At 34.9% G+C, this 15,158-nt stretch overlaps 1 protein-coding gene and 1 long non-coding RNA gene across 9 annotated transcripts in view; one reads left to right on the forward strand and one right to left on the reverse strand.

The window, feature by feature from the left end:
- Nucleotides 1-15,158, reverse strand: part of MACROD2 (mono-ADP ribosylhydrolase 2) — a 2,209,416-nt gene that overhangs the window by 1,442,032 nt on the left and 752,226 nt on the right. The gene's annotated exons all lie outside the window — the stretch shown is intronic.
- On the forward strand, nucleotides 4,409-6,471 carry LOC127548479 (uncharacterized). Of its 6 annotated transcripts, XR_007950398.1 has the most exons (5): nucleotides 5,102-5,267; nucleotides 5,311-5,353; nucleotides 5,611-5,825; nucleotides 5,868-5,996; nucleotides 6,083-6,471. It is a non-coding gene; the product is annotated as an uncharacterized LOC127548479 (long non-coding RNA). The 6 variants fall into 6 exon arrangements; XR_007950400.1 differs by lacking the exons at nucleotides 5,102-5,267; nucleotides 5,311-5,353; nucleotides 5,611-5,825 and adding exons at nucleotides 4,409-5,095; nucleotides 5,397-5,525; XR_007950399.1 differs by lacking the exons at nucleotides 5,102-5,267; nucleotides 5,311-5,353 and adding an exon at nucleotides 4,409-5,095 and having other exon boundaries at nucleotides 5,697-5,825.

Below are 15,158 nucleotides of genomic sequence, written 5' to 3' on the forward strand. Positions count from 1 at the left end.
TGACCTATTACTGCTTTTTTTTGTCTTAAAGATTTTTAATTGTAATATACCAAGTTAAAAAAAAAAAGAAAACCAATTATTTATTTTAAAAATCCAACACATAATCATTTATCACATAATGAGGATCACACACACACACACACACACACACACACACACACACACACACACACTCATGTTCAAAACCAGTAAGATTCTTTGCAAAAGAATACTAGCCAGTTACTGCACATTTCAAATAAGTTGAAGGCATTTTGGTTTGACATTGATGCTCATACCAAAAGAAAAGGCTTTGGTATAGAGAGTGAAAAGAGTGACTGTATGGAATAGTGGATAAAGAGGAGGTCTCAGAATTAGGAAGTTCTGAATTCAATTGTTACCTCTAAAACATACTAGCTGCATGGTTTTGGGTAAATCATCTAATTTCTCAGTAATAGTCAATATTTACAAAACTCCTTAACATTTGCAAAGTGTTTTGTATATGTTCCAGTACTTTAGGACTTTAGTTCCCGAAAAGGTGACCATCTGTATCAATAAAGAGGGTTCTTTCAAGAGTTTCTTACATCCATGAAGTCATTTTTTTTAAAAAGTAGAAATAAACTTATATTTGGAGGTATAAGGCCTATGTTAATATCCACACTGCTACTTAATCACCTATAAAATAATTCTGCAAATTAATTAATCTGTCTAAGCCTCAGGTCTTTCCTCTTTAAAAATGAAGATATTGGATTAAATCTATGTAAAGTCTCTTCCAGTTTTAAAACTATAATCCTGACAATATTCAATTTTTATTATTTAGAACAAGAATATATTCACTTAATACAACATATCTGAGAAATTCAAGTTATTCATTCAATATTAACAACTATTAAGGTCTTACTAGATACAAAGGTACTATGAATATAATTTTAAATATTGTTCTTTAATTTAGAAAACAGTTATTCAGTTTAGTTCAGTAAATATTAAATAAGCACCCAATGATTTTCAAGATATGCTAGTCTTAGGAAAATTTACTCAAGTTTTCAAAAGTGAAGAGAAAAGATCAATATAAAAGATGTAGGGATTACTACTCTATCATCTCACAGGAAATTTACTGGATTTCAGAAAAGAAATAAACATGATAGAATGACTTCTTTCATTTGCATTGTTTGTCTGTACTAATTGTTAGCTTCTTATTTACTTGAAATCCTGAAGAGAAGGATCTGAAAAATCAGGACAAATTGTCATAAAGTTAAATTTACATTTTTATCTCTCAAGGCCCAGCCTTCTTAAGTTGTTTATTTTCATGGTTTTACATAAGATTGGAAAACACTTTCCCAAACTCAAACTGCATGTACTCTTCAAAATGAAGGGAGATTTAGATCTCTTTACTACTAAGAAGAATGATCAAATAACTCATCATTTGTCTTCTATTCTAGCATGTGAAGTAACACAAAAAATATTTCATAAAAGCTTTGTGTCAAAAATTGTGACATGTTCTGAGGAAATCAAGAAAATAAGATAGTGCTTACTCTCAAATACTTCCTTTCTGGTAGGGTAAGATACAATACAGGAGAGATCAGAAAATATTTAGCAGGAGAGGACTACTGTGTCCATTTCTGGAGGATGGCAACTGATCAGACAGGCAAAGGTGACTGGAGAATTAGCTTAAAGTGAAGTGAACTACTGTTCACTTGTGGACCTCTCCAACGTATGGCAGTGACTAATCAACCAATGAACAAGCTTCAGATTAGAGTCATCCATCCTGAGGTAGACAAGGAAGCTAAAAGAAAAGTGGAACAGACTGGAGCAAGCATTTTTTTTATTTATTTTATTTTATGCTATATGCAGTAGAGAACCACTGATGGTTATCTGAAATAAATCAAAGCTACTCATTAGAATGATTTTTTCAGCAGCTCTTATGAAGGATGATTTGTAGAGGAAAGTCCCAAAAAGCAGTTAGAATAAAAGGACATTGACTAGGGAGGAAATGAGAAAATGCATGTGAGTTGTTGTCAAGGTCAAATCAGCAGGTCTTGGTAACTGACTGGAAGGGATAGATGAAGGAGAAAAAAGAATGAAGGCTGTCTCCTAGATTTTAAGCTTTGTTGGCTGAGAGGATGGTGTTGTCATCAAGAGAAGTAGGGAAACTGAGAGAAAAGTCAGGCTTAAGGCATGAAGATGACAAGTAAAATTTTGTAAATATATTTGAGGTATCATTACAACATGAAAGATATCTACCAGGAAAATATGAATGCAGAAGTAGAGCTCAATAGAGATCAGATTTAAACAACATATATTGAAAACATGAAATCGTTACTCTAGTTTAAAGCAAGGAGATTGTATGCATTATTCATTCTTCCCTTAAAAAATACATGTTTACACTTTCAAATAGGTGTTAAAATCGGAACAGTTTTGTCAAAAGTAAATAAGTAGGTGTAAATTTATCTTCCTGCCAAATGCAGAAAAGGTTCTATATCACAGTTGGGTAACAAAATAAACTGTAGCACCAAGAAATATTCCCTTCATAAAGAATTCAAAATAAAATGCATACACATACACACACATACCCCACTATCCTATTATCAAATAATTTAATATAATATGGCAAATAAAAGATATACTATATTAAAGGTTAGCTACTGTTTGTTCTTCTATAGCTATATTAGGAGAAAAATTCTTCTGATCCCCGGAATAAACCATTCACATCTTGTGTGGACACTGACTCTTAAAAAATAAGGGTATTATCATTCTATTTATAGACATTTTACTATTTGGAAAACATACCCTGAAATTTGTAATGTTATTGATAATAGATTCAGAACCAAACTAGACTCTGCCAATTGATTTCATTCAAATTCAGACTTTCCCTTCTTTTCCCACATACTTTTTCAACTTCATATTCAACTGTTCTCTGCCTCCACTGTGAACAGAGTAAGGAAGAAAGAAGCTAAAGATATAGCTTAGGGCATTTAGTTAGACAGAAGGAATATTTCATTAACATAAGAGTTGTTATTTGGAATGAATTACCAAGAAAGTTGTGGAATTCAATGTTGTTCTTTTAAAAGACATTCATATCTGACTAAGATAACAGTTGTCAAGTCTGGCCTAAGGGTGGAGAGTATACCTGATTACCTCTTAATGTCTTCTCTGGGCTGTCAAAATAGGCAACTCATTCCTTTTCTTTCCATAATAATCATTAACTTTTTTTGTTTCTTAAGTTTCTAAGGCATTTCTGGATTTTCCTTTCTCTGTAATACACAGCAGTGATTTGGCTAATTTTAATCTAGTAGTTTTTGAGTAGGACCTTCAAAGTCATTTAAAGTTGAAAGACAGAACACATATGATGGACAAATTCCAAAGAAAGCTGAAGGAAGGATAATAACAAAGGAGGAAAAGTAAAAAGTATAAGAGGGTAAAATCTTATTAAAAGTGGGACATTACCTATCAAATTTATGACATTTTAAAAAACAGAATTATAGCAGAATCAATATGAGAGGATAGTATATAATTGGGGAAAAAAAGAAGAAAGAATAAAGTATCCCTAGGGTTTTATTAAGCTCAAACTCAATGTTTGTTTGAATACAAAATCATGGGGATTAAAAAACGTTCTGATGAATAGTATTTAAGAGGAAAGGGAATAAATCATTGAACTAAATATTAGAAATGCTCAGCTCTCACCTAACACAATTCCTATTTTTAATACTATCCTGGCGGTAATAAAATTATCCGTGCCAGTTTTTTATATGTCATCATGATATTTTCAGAATATTACAGAGGTGCCAATAACAACATTTCAATATATCATATCTAAAACAAAGCTACAATTCAAATTTTGATCTAAAGCAACTAAAAGAAATCCTATATCAATTCAGACTCTAAGATTTCATAATGGCAATAATGAGTATATATAATTTTCATTTGGAATGATTTATAAAAAATAACATTGCAAATGACCTTTTGGGTTTGTTATTAATATGGTCATAGAAATTTTAAAAATCTATTATTTTGAGAAAGACAGAAGACCTGACTTCTGACTACCCAGAAAAATTAATGCATATACTTATATTTTCAGTTAAATTAAAGAGAAAAAGGCCCGAAATCTTCAAATAAAAGCACATTTTAGCACACAAGACTGAACTAGGAAACATTTCAGGTGAACAAATGGAGAATTCATTTAGTACAATTCCTAATATTAATGTTACCATCCTTTCTCTTCTGGATCCTAAAAGAGTAGGCCAACTCTTTTAAGCCAATGGACTATAATTGACCAGTATACAAAAGTGTCTGATGTGACATGCAATTGTCTCCTTTTCTAGGATCATAAGATGATACCTTTAAAGTAGAAAGGGAACTTAGAGGCTATTTAGCCCAAACTTTTTTATTTTATAAATGAGAAAGATCTAGAGCATAAATAACTTAACATGGGGTTCAGAGATAATAAATACTGAAGTCAGGAGATGAATCCACATCTTTCTATCTGCAAGCCTAGAGCTCTATCCACCTAGAAAAAAACTGTGCATGTCATGTACCTACTCTACTTCCTTTTCAATCTTTCCTCCATCTTTCTCTGAATGCTTTACTTTAGAAAATCTATTATTTCATAATGTTGTGTGGATTGGAGCTCCTTCATGTTTGAAAAATGGCCTCAACAGTAATACAGTGGGAAAAGTGATGTATATTTCCTGTGTAACCTCAGGGAAAAATCATTTAAGCTCCCTAGGCCAGAATTTCTTTAGCTGTAAAATGAAGGGGTCAGACTAGCAGAAAGGAAGAATTTGTTAAGTATCCTCTATAGAGTAAGTATTGTGCTAAGTTTTTAAAAAATATTATATGATCTTCACAACAACCCTGGGAAAGAGATGCTATAATTATCACTCACTGTGCAATTGGGATAGCTGAGGCAGACAGGTTTAATGACTTACCTGGGGCTAGTGAGGGCCTGAGGTTGGGTTTCAAACCAGGGTCACCTAGCTAGTGAGAGTCTGAGGTTGGGTTTTAAACCAGGGTCACCCAGCTAGTGAGAATCTGAGGTTGGGTTTTAAGTCAAGGTCACCCAGTTAGTGAGAGTCTGAGGATGGGTTTTAAACCAGGGTCACCCAGCTAGTGAGAGTCTGAGGTTGGGTTTTAAAACAGGGTCACCCAACTAGTGAGAGTCTGAGGATGGGTTTTAAGTCAGGGTCACCCAGTTAGTGAGAATCTGAGGTTGGGTTTTAAACCAGGGTCACCCAGCTAGTGAGAGTCTGAGGCTGGGTTTTAAACCAGGGTCACTCAGCTAGTGAGAGTCTGAGGTTGGGTTTTAAACCAGGGTCACTTAGCTAGTGAGAGTCTGAGGTTGGGTTTTAAACCAGGGTCACTCAGCTAGTGAGAGTCTGAGGTTGGGTTTTAAACCAGGGTCATCCAGCTAGTGAGAGTCTGAGGTTGGGTTTTAAACCAGGGTCACCCAGCTAGTGAGAGTCTGAGGATGGGTTTTAAGTCAGGGTCACCCAGCTAGTGAGAGTCTGAGGATGGGTTTTAAACCAGGGTCACCCAGCTAGTGAGAGTCTGAGGTTGGGTTTTAAGTCAGGGTCACCCAGCTGTGAGAGTCTGAGGATGGGTTTTAAGTCAGGGTCACCCAGCTAGTGAGAGTCTGAGGTTGGGTTTTAAACCAGGGTCACTCAGCTAGTGAGAGTCTGAGGTTGGGTTTTAAACCAGGGTCATCCAGCTAGTGAGAGTCTGAGGTTGGGTTTTAAACCAGGGTCACCCAGCTAGTGAGAGTCTGAGGATGGGTTTTAAGTCAGGGTCACCCAGCTAGTGAGAGTCTGAGGATGGGTTTTAAACCAGGGTCACCCAGCTAGTGAGAGTCTGAGGTTGGGTTTTAAGTCAGGGTCACCCAGCTGTGAGAGTCTGAGGATGGGTTTTAAGTCAGGGTCACCCAGCTAGTGAGAGTCTGAGGTTGGGTTTTAAAACAGGGTCACCCAACTAGTGAGAGTCTGAGGTTGGATTTTAAGTCAGGGTCATCCAGCTAGTGAGAGTCTGAGGTTGGGTTTTAAACCAGGGTCACCCAGCTAGTGAGAGTCTGAGGTTGGGTTTTAAGTCAGGGTCACCCAGTTAGTGAGAGTCTGAGGTTGGGTTTTAAGTCAGGGTCACCCAGCTAGTGAGAGTCTGAGGTTGGGTTTTAAGTCAGGGTCACCCAGCTAGTGAGAGTCTGAGGTAGGGTTTTATCCCAAGCTTATAAAACTGTGCTTTCTCCACTGTGCTATCTGCCTCTGAAGGTATCCTTTAAAGTCCTTTCTGGTTCTAGATTTATGCCTATGATAATAATCCATCTCTTGGCGCCCAACCTTCTGCTGATATACTTCTCCTCACTTATGGGGACTGATCCCTGGACAAAACACAAAATCCCATATATAAAGCCTATTTAAATTGGGGACAACCTATATATTTTGAGTTCCACTGATAAATCCTTAGAGAATCCACTGTTACCTTTACAACATGATGTTATATAATACAAGTAGGTTGTCACTGTTAACAGCAAGGCTATTAGAGCTCCTTGACTGATTCCACATCACAATCATTAAAAGTGCTTTCCTCTTCTAACTTCTACACTCCTCTCTACCCCACAGCAGAACCATATTACTTCCTAATTTACTGAAAAAATAGAGGCCATCCAATATGAGCTGTCCCCTCTTCCTCTTTTATGACTCAAAATTCCTTTATAAAAGCTTCCTCTCTATCTTGCTTCACTACACTCGGAGAAAGCAGAGGCCTTTCTCATTGCCAAGGTTAATCCTTCTACTTCTACTTCTGTTTCTATTCTACCTCTCTCTCCTTCAGGAGCTTGAGTCCTTGATCATTCACCCTATTTCTCTACTTATACTCAATATATGTCTTTTCATTTTTCTTTGTGTCACTTGCAAATATAAGTCTTAAAAATCATGAAATTCCATGATGCATATCTAAATAGTATCATTTTGGATAATGGAGAACAATAGTTTATAATGGACTAGCACATGGTAGGTGCTTAATACATTCTTGTTCATTCAATAATTGCATAATTAGCTTAAGACTGAGTCTATATTCTAAGACTTACTAAGTTCTAAGACTTATGAAATATTAAAGCACTTTCTTCATACTCTCTGAGGCAGTACTATTATTAAACTTATCTTATGTTTCGGGAAACTGAGGCTTAGTTGAGTTGAACTTATCAAAAGGAATCAGCATGACATTAATATTTTTGTTTATATCTATTTTGTTCAAAAATAACTGGAAATAAATTAAACTTTTGAATCTTCTACCAAAAAGTGAGGCTAGGTGTTTTCTTTGAATAAGACTTTTCCTTATAACAATCAAAACATAAATTCCCAAATTAACCTTCTTATCTTACAGCACTTAATAAAATTTATTTTTGTTTTTATCTCTTTTTATCTTTTTGTCCTCAACATCAGCATGTCACTACTCTTATAGTGAGAAATCTTAACACATTTTCCTACACACTACAAATTATTATTATAAAGATGTCATAGAAATATGTCAATATTAGTTTTGAAGGGCAAAGCAGCTTTTGTTGAAAGTGATATGCATTTAGACCATAGTTTTATTAGGCAAAAATAACTTTAGCTAGAACAGTGAGAAGTACAGGATCCAAATTGCTAGTCAAAAGTGTGCTTTTCTTCTTATTACCCTGACAACCTCAAAAACAACAATAGCAACAGCAGCAGCAGGAAAAAAAAAAAAAAAAAAAGGGGATCAGGACCAACAACCACCACAGACAGCTCTAGATATGGAATCTTGTCAAATTATATCTATTTTAAGGTCTGGTTCTAATATTCTTGAGCACATGACTAGTAAGGAAAATGGTTGTCAGAAACAATCTCATGAAGGTGCAGGGCCCCAAAGCTGAGACAAGCCAGGAAGCTGGCTCTTCAGCTCTACAGTGAGTTCTTTTGACCCCAGCACAAATCATCCTGCTTTGTCCACATGTTCTGACTCCCAGGGATGACCTCAGACCTGGAGGCTGGAAGATGAATTCTGAACTCAAGCTGGCATAGCCCCAAGAAGAATGCTGATTCCAAGACTGCTAAAGTAAATGGGCAGATGACAGAAAATGGGCAGATTTCCCTTCCAGGATTAGGCTAGATTGTCTATATTCATATGTTGACCATACTGCAATCTGTCTTTGTATCAATGATGTACCAACACAAGGTAAGAGGCAATATGATATAGGAGAAAAGCTAAAGACACAGGTTTGAATCCTAGATATAATATAGACAAATCATATAACTTCTATAAGCTTTGACTTGCTCATCTGTAAAATGGTTCAATGCTTGCCTAACCTACCTCACAGATGTGTGGCAAGGCAAATATTAAGCTTAAATTACTATATAAATATGAATTGTGATTATCACCCTCCAAAAAAGACCTCCAGAGACCATGCATGGGAGGAGCTAAACACTCAGCTCTAAAATGCCCAAGTCTATGCATCCTCATGACATTCCTTTTCTCAAACTGGAGCTCCTGAGGCCATGAATGAATGCTAAAGATTTCTCAAGTATATGCTATGTTCCAAGCACTATGGCTAAGATTTGGAGATACAAATAAGCAAATGACAGCTCCTTCCCTAAAACACCTCTCATTTTACTTAGGGGAGATGACATATACAGGAGATGACAAGGCAGATGGAAGGCCTGGTGATTCATAATGCACTGAAGCAGGTTGAATGGCAAAGTTTAGGAGTACCTAGAGTGTATCAGAAAATCAGATGCTTTTAATTTTTCATTATTGATTTTTTATTGCATTTCCAAGTCCTCTTTTTCACTATATCCCTCTACCACATCCTCTACTTTATTATTCCAGCTCTGAATTCCTTTGCCCATACAGTCTCATTTTCACCTACATTTTTTCTCTTTCCCTTATCTCATTTCCAACTCTTTCTCTAACCACTTATAATTAATCCAATGTTATTATTGTCTCTAGAAAAGGCATATTAGTGGACCTCACTTTTGTTCTATTCACTAGTGTTGAGACATTCCAGACCAAAATATCTTTCCGTGGTTATCATCCCCTTATGTGTTGCCTTTTTCTGTTAGAATGTAAATTCCTTCGGGTAAGGAATATATATATATATATATATATATATAATATATATATATATATATATATATATATATATATATATATTATATATATATATATATATATATATATATATATAATATATATATATATATATATATATATATATATATATATATATATATATATATATATATATATATATATATATTATATATATATATATATATTTTTTTTTTTTTTTTTTTTTTTACATTGGAAACTGTACACTCTGGGCTTATCCTAGTGCTAAGTACATACCCTAGAGCTAAGTTTATGATAAACACTTAATACTTTTTTTCATTAATTTGTTCCTTCATTTTCATTTTGCTCATGAAAGTTTTGTAGGAACTAATTTTTCACCGTAGTACAAGTGTGGCTTAGCTGGGGGGAGAATGAGTTTTTCTGTGAAAAGGGCTGACATGCATTTGTTTATGTATCATCACTTTGGAAGTGGCTCTTAGCCTTACACAAATTCCCTTTTTAATTATGTGAAGCCATATTTGGCGGCATTAAGTTTGGAAGAGTTCACTGCAATATTAGAGTATCGTGAAATACTTTGAAGAGAACAATGTCTTAAATGTATGGCAATAGTGCATGCTATGCCCTGTGGATGATGATGCCAGATGGAAAGGGCAAGATTTCTATGAGGTGACTAGCCTGAAGAAGAAAGTGAACATGGCTCATCATGGCTTGACAACAGGATCTTTCACGGATAAGACTACCTTAATAATTCACTCTTCATCAATCCTGTTTTTCACATCATCTTGTCATTTGCAATCTATCTAAGTTTGGGTTTGGAGACAGCATTTCTACCTTATTTTCCATGTTGTGGAAGAGAAAATGCTCAGGATCTGATGATGGACCTTTATGATTATTTTCTAAAGAATAAGTATTCATGAAGATAGTGACATGATGGCTATGAGGACTAAAATGCTTACGTATTTAGCTATCTTGTTTCTGATGAGTTACATCTATGAATTTATTTCTTTGTCATTAAAAATGAGCCACACAGTTTTCAGAAGGACATGCTGGCTGCCACTCAGGACTCTTTGGGGCTGCTATTATGAATGACTGGCTGTCAGCATGATAGCAGAGGTTGAGAGCTGATTTATTTTCACAACATGCTTCCTTCCTGTTATAAAATCATAGTTCTTGGTTCAAAAATCTAAAATATATTTGAACAAGATGTTTTGGAAGATTTTTAAAAAGTAGTCAAACCTTGAACTGTCCAGTATAGCCAAATCTGATGCTGTTATGTCACAGCTCAAAACAGTCTGGGGAAGTCATTTTTTTCTGTGGAACTGCTGTGCCCTTCTCCAATCAGTGACTTTCTATATTGTTAAAGAAAGCATAGTCAGCATTTCCTCTAAAGAAGTGCTGCCTGAGCTGAAAGTTAAGGCCTATCAGAATGGTTTAGAAAAATCACTTAAAGCATTTGGTGTTCTTTACATGTCTCCAAACAGTCATTTTAAAATTTTGTTTGTTAGATTCTTTTTACATAGTCAGATTATATAAGGATAAGAAGTAAAATTTCTAACCTAAAAGTTAGAAATGGAATTTGATTTGTCTTGACAATATAAAATCTTGTTTATTAGACTCCTAGTCATGTATATTCCTATTCAGGGACCCACTCTTGATTGGGGGGAGAAAGTATGTTTAGTTTGCCACTAACAGCATCCCAAGTGACTTTTATGTACCTCTAACAGGATATTTCTGGCTGCCAGGAAAGAGTTCTGTGCCAATATTTTCTGCATCTTCTCAATGGCCTAATAAACAAAAAATAATGACAGAAATTTATATAGTACTTACAGGCCTATAAAGCCCTTCATATGCATTATCACATTTGAGCCTCAAAACAATGAGATGGATTCTGTTGATATTATTATCATCATTTTACCCATGAAGAAACCAGGGTTTCCAAAGTGCAAGTACGTCCCTGTTCCACATTCACCATGCTGTCTCTCATGTTGTACTTATAACAGTCAAAACAACAAAAGGCCAAGTACATACTATAAATCTCATATAGTTGGAGTTTCCCCATCCTCACTAGTATTAATTGTGTCATGGCAATGTTGGTTTTTTTTTTTCAGGTACAAATCTAATTTATTGATATAAGGAAAATGTTTCTTGATACAGTTCAACAACTATTCTGGTCTTTGAAGCATTGGAGAATTGTTCTCATCTGCCCATTTCTCTGAGGGAAGTTTTCACCTGTTACAAGGTCTTATAAAGATCTACAACTTTATGCAACTCTGTCTCACCTAAATCCAATTTACATGCAAATCAAATTATCACCTGTGAAGTCACTAGTTCCCTTCAAAAATAAAAGATGAACACCTAGTATTAGAGTATAATAGTCTCTAATGAGTCATATTAGTATATTACTATTAGTCTTGTGAACATCAATAAAATTTGCTATTATTAATGAAAAAAAGTAGGAAAAAAACTCAGAAAGTCTTAGAGATAAAAGCCAGATTGCTTAATACAATGGTAGAATAATTCATATAAGAGAAGTGATAAATGAACACAAGAAAAAACTTATTTATCTGCTAGCAGTTGTACAAAATTATATTGACATCATAACTGATGCTCATACTGATGGCCTGGTGATCCTACAAGGACCTGAAATATCATACAGATCATTAAAGGAAGATTACATTATGTTAGGTTTTAATGTGCAATGTATTTAATTGTATTCTGGTTCTTTTGATTAAGCACAATATTTGATTAAAACATCCTTTCTTCTAACTATACTGAATAATGGAGTTCATGAAAATGCTTAGTAAAAATAAAGAAAAAACTGGGTTTTTACCACTGTGCCATTTGATACAAATATAAAGATCAATAAATATTTCATTTCCAAGTAAATGTAAATTGGATTCATAAAGGTGGCTAGAATATAACTGCAAAAGACTTTTTTCAAAAACAAAAAGGCAGTTTACCAGAATTGTGAGTACCTCAAATTTTATATAAATGATTCAATATATCAACCTGAAGGAAAAAAATCATCCCCTAACTTCCAATCTTGTACTACATTCTTGCATTACAAATTCAAATTCCTCTCTAATCAAAATCATGACTATGAAATGCATCCAAAGTTGTTGTTTTAGGTTTACTTCAAAGTAAAAAGTTCTTATTACATAAAAATGTTGGTTTAAAAAATGGAAGAATAATTGACAATTCTTTTGGTCATGAACAGAATCTGAATCAGATGTCATTCATAAGTTTCCAATTTTAATTTTTGTTGACAATCTGTAAAAACATTTAATGAATTGTTCTTATTTCCCTTCTTTCCCTTTTTCTTTTGTTTTACATCAAAGGAACATCCAACAGCGGAATAAACTTTAAGATATATTCTAGCTGAAAGATAACAGGCTATGGGAGCTGTGAATGACATATACCTGAATGTCATTTTAGTATCTGGTAGAAAATTCAAGTTGAGTAATTTATTCCAAATTCTCCTGCAGAAACTAGCAAGGAATGAGTGCCAGAACTTATACTCACTTCTGTCCAGGCACATGCAAAGCACTTAAATACTAAATTCATTAAAGAGGATATATATGTGCCAGTTTCAGAGGTCACAGTTTTTATAACCTCTGTGTGAATAAAATCAGCATCATGTCCTCTCTGAGGGGAAAGAAAGCAGAACTGAGAAAACATTTGATTTGAATGTTTGTATTGTCCTGTTCATACACTGTATGTGAGGAAGCAAAAGAGGGATGAAGGAGAAGGAAAGAGAAACAGAGATAGAGAGAGGGACAGTGAAAAAGGGATGGGGGAGGGGAAAGGGGGAGAGAAAAAAGGGGGGAGAAAAGGAGAGAGAGAAATAGGGAGAGAAAGAGGGGAGAAAGAGAAAGAGGGAGGGAGGAAGGACGGAGAGAAAGAGACAGAGAGAGAGAGAGAGAGAGAGAGAGAGAGAGAGAGAGAGAGAGAGAGAGACAGAGACAGAGAGACAGAGACAGAGACAGAGAGAGACAGAGACAGAGACAGAGACAGACAAATAAGGAGGGGAGAGAGAGAAAGAGAGAAATAGGGAGGGGGGGAGAGAGACAGAGGGAGGGGGATAGAGAGGGAAGGGGAGAGAAAAGGGGGGAAAGGAAGGGAGGAAGGGAGTGGAGAGAGAGAAAGGGAGGAAGGGGAGGGGAGAGAGGGATGAATGGATTTTTGTAGAAGTCGTTAAAGGAATTGTAGTTTAAGGAAGATTTAGTAGCTAAGGCAAATACATTAAAGTTTTAAAATTAATAATACCTCAATGTTTATAAAGGAAGGAAGCCTAACACAGTCAATAGAATAATGGCTATCTTAACTGTAAAGTTACTATTTGTATGGCTATGGGTGAAACTGTTAACCTTTCTGGGTCTTACCTATATTACGTATATTATCTGCCTCACCAGGCTGGAGCATGATATAAAGTCATTTCTTTGCAAACCTTCAATTACTACACAAATTCCAATTATTACTCGATCAAAACATCATTATTACATTAGAACAAGCTTTTCTTCTCAGAGAAAATATGATATGAATAGGACTATTATATATTGCTTTACCATTTACAATAAGGCATTTCCTTCCTTAAGCCAAGTCTTTATTTGCAACATAGCATAATCTCAAAGTTAAAGGACACAAATCCTTTAAATGACACAAATTGATGTCTCTAAAGTCATCAGACCAAGACAGAAGCTTTCTAGAGCTGTCCATGGTGAAAGGTAATGGACTCAGCTTTGATGATAGTCACAAAGGTCCTGTCCTTGCACTTACATAGAGACACCAACATGAGGAAAAGAACCTAACAATCCATATTTTCATGGCGTAATATTCTGCTAGATTCAGCAAGCCAAAAGCAGCTTTTGCATATCCACAAAAGCATTTTTAGAATTTCCAAGTTAATCCAACTCAGAATAGCATTAATGAGTAGGAAATACTGGACAGGCAGCTGGTGTAATTTTTATACAGGTTCAGATACAGTTCTTGAGATTTCAAGGTCTGCTCTGTTATTAATCCTTCATCAGAAAACACCAAATATGGTAAAGGACCCTAAAGCTAAGTTACTAATTCTTCTACTGATTTAGAAGCTCTAGAAAGTCATCCACTTTGTTACAAAGAAGTAATTTTAAATCATCATCTTCCCTCCTAGGAAGACTCAATTTAAAGTCTCCTACTAAAGGAAGCTAATCCATTACTTAGAACAACAATAATAATAAAAAAAAAAAACTTAAGGAATGTATCTTTTATAGTTTTATCAACTGCCTACTTCACAAATATGAGCTAATAATTATTTATTGCATTATTAATTCTATTTTGCAGATAAGATAATTGAGCTTAAGAGAGTAAAAAGGATGCTGACTGGAGTAAGTGGATCTAGGTTCAAAATGTACTTTGTACTCTGAGATTTCCAACTATGTGATCTTGAGCAAATTATCTCATCACTCTACCATATGACTGAATCTTGGGAGCATAGAGATTTTCCACTCTAGTATATACCTGAACAAGAAATCTATCTACTTTAAAAACAACTTTGCAAGTGGTTTTCCTGTCATTTCTTGAAGACCTCAGTAATGGGGAACTCATTATCTTCTAACATAGGCCACTACTAGACAAAACAAATTATATGAAAGTTTGGTTTTGTGATTGTACTTTTTAAAATCTGAAATCTGACACTCAACAATTTCTACTTGTTGCTCTTGTGGCTTTACTTGTGGCTCATCATTTGCCAAAGCAAAATACACCTCAAGAAACCTTCACCTAGAACAAGACAACTTCATTTTGAATTTTGCCACCCAAAGTCTTCTCTTTTCCAGGCTAAAAACCCCCTTTTTCCTTCAACATACCCCTCACATGGTATAGCTTTGAATTCCTTCATCATTCTGATTGCTCTCTTGTGGATATACTCAATTTTGGTAATGTTCTTTCTAAAATGGCACGCAGAAATGATTACTATAATTTAGATATAGCTTTACTAAAGCAGAGAAGAATGTGCCATATGTTTCTTTCTTCTGGGCATTATTCTTCTGTTAACACAATCTAGAATTTCAATCCTTTTTTTAGTTGCCAAGTTGTACTCATTCATGCATGTTTAGAATTGCAGT

Source organism: Antechinus flavipes, chromosome 2 (assembly GCF_016432865.1).
Source record: "Antechinus flavipes isolate AdamAnt ecotype Samford, QLD, Australia chromosome 2, AdamAnt_v2, whole genome shotgun sequence".
NCBI classification, from domain to species: domain Eukaryota; kingdom Metazoa; phylum Chordata; class Mammalia; order Dasyuromorphia; family Dasyuridae; genus Antechinus; species Antechinus flavipes.